Consider the following 2226-nt stretch of genomic DNA (forward strand, 5'->3'; position numbering starts at 1 on the left):
TCTTTTTAACAGCTGGGAGTTCATGCGCACATCAATCAATAACCTACAGCCAGTGGCCTAATAATCTCCCGGTTGAGTTTCAACGTTTGATCGCACACAACTACTATCCGAATATAGGCTACACCACGTGTGTGTCCTATAACATTTTATAGTCGTCCACCACTCCATAGGTGGTAAAAGGGCCTATCCAGTCGAAGGACTGGAGCGCTGGAGAGAAGCAGGGCGCACATGAGCGCGAGAAGGATGTAGCGCACTGGACATGTACAACTCTCCTTCCCCAACCAATTGTTTGGGCACTGTTTGTTGGCCAGTTTCACGTTTACAAAAGATAATCATATTTAATTTTCATATATTTAAATAATATTCATTAAAAATATCTTCATTATGTCTGTAGTCAATCAAACATTTCATTGTGGGCTAACCATCATTATTTGGAAATCAATCTCTACCCCTTCCATATTGAGAACCGAAACAGTGTTGACTACTGCTGTTGATTATTTCCACGTGTTATTTTGTTGTCTACCTCGCGTAAAGCCTAATTTCAAACTGTCAATCAAACAGAAACATGGATGTTTTAGCCGGTATGCGTCTCTCCATGTCGCAAACTCAGGGGTGCGGTCTCCTTCCCGCCGGTTTAGAGAAGGTGTGATTATTCTAATTACGATGGTTTTCAGACGCTGGATTTATCAACAGCCGCTCGCTCTTGCGATGAGATTGGAGAGGTACACATGTTTAGTAAATCTCACGTGAGCCTCGTCGTACGACGGGATCTGCGCTCATTTCTGCGATGGTTTCTACGCAAGTTTGATAAATGAGGGCCATTGTCTTTTGTACTTGCAGACACTTCTTACAGATGGCTGCCCTCTGGAATGAAAATGCACACCAACCACCGGCAAACATCAAAAGCTAATCCAACATTTGGTAAGATTTGAAAAGAATTCAGTTCAACTAATTCTGACATAACATTTTAATAGTGTTACTTCAATAATTCCAAAATGAAATAGCATTCTAAACAATAGTTTGCTTTTCCTGTATGCTTTGTGTGGAAAGGTCTTCGGAAACCCTGCGACTAATGCAATGTTGGTGCCCTAGAAGACAAGTCAGCGCAGTTCAGACGAGCCAGCCAGAGGAGGTCACCGCCAGCCTTGTATCGAGGTTCCAACGTCCTTCATCGGGGAACTCGGCATGGATATGCAAGACAACACTCGAATCACTGTTGGACAAATGCCTGAAACGGCTGGAAAAATAGAAAAGATGGTTACAGAGACTGTTATTGCTGTTCTTTTAATACAATATTTGCCTTCCATAAAATATTCCCATGTTCCAATTTAATATTCTTGATGCTGTTGTAAATAAATTTGCACACTGTCTGTATAATTGAATTAGCCGCTTATAGTGATCCTGAACTCTGTACAAAAAGTTCCAGCATGCGTTGTGGCTCTCCTGCCTTCTCTCCAAGTTTTAGTGATCTGATAAAGATAAGACATGGCAAGTTTCCTCTTATATGCACAGATGGTGTCAAATGAAAGTAATGCGACCTGAGCTAGGCAGCATAATGTTATCTCTTTCTGTGGGCATTGTCTCAGTTTCCACACTAGCATCTAACCTTATTACAAAAAAGGCAGTTTTCTGATACTGTTAGCCAGGTTACTCTCAGGTAAACATGAGCTGATGCAATTTTCACAATGGAAACTTAACTGGCAACTATGGATAAATGTGATGTCAACAGAGCATGGAATATTTCACTATTGTATACAACAGTGTTTCCCAACCAGGGGTACGTCGTGTACCAGTAGGGGTACGTGAATATACCTCCGGGGGTACGTGGAAAATGTGATACTAACAAATATATGGAGTGTACTCACATTGGTATAGAGCAGTGGTTCCCAACCTATGGGTCGGGATCCAACCTATGGGTCGCCAAAGGTCCACAGTGGGTCGCAAAGCCCTATTGATTTTAAGGGGTTGATTTTAATACCATATATAGCCCATGTTGAATAAATGACAAAGCATTTAAACTAATATATGCATAGCAGCAACTAAATATAAGTGATACATTAAACAGTTATTCTATATTTGACTGAAGACAAATTGAGGAATAAAATGATAACTAATGAGTTTTCGCAGGAAACAGAGTATCATGTGACTCCCTCTCGTGTGGGCGCTCGTGCGATTGGGTCACCAAAGCTTACAATGGTAAAAATATGGGTCCCTGAAGAAAAAGGT

At 41.2% G+C, this 2226-nt stretch overlaps 1 long non-coding RNA gene across 1 annotated transcript; it reads left to right on the forward strand.

Annotated features, from left to right (window-relative positions):
* The first annotated feature begins 840 nt into the window (after nt 1-840).
* Nucleotides 841-1371, forward strand: LOC134442955 (uncharacterized). The gene is made up of 2 exons (XR_010033514.1): nt 841-921; nt 1051-1371. It is a non-coding gene; the product is annotated as an uncharacterized LOC134442955 (long non-coding RNA).
* Nucleotides 1372-2226: the final 855 nt, after the last annotated feature.

This window comes from Engraulis encrasicolus, unplaced genomic scaffold, assembly GCF_034702125.1.
Source record: "Engraulis encrasicolus isolate BLACKSEA-1 unplaced genomic scaffold, IST_EnEncr_1.0 scaffold_26_np1212, whole genome shotgun sequence".
Classification (NCBI taxonomy): Eukaryota; Metazoa; Chordata; class Actinopteri; order Clupeiformes; family Engraulidae; genus Engraulis; species Engraulis encrasicolus.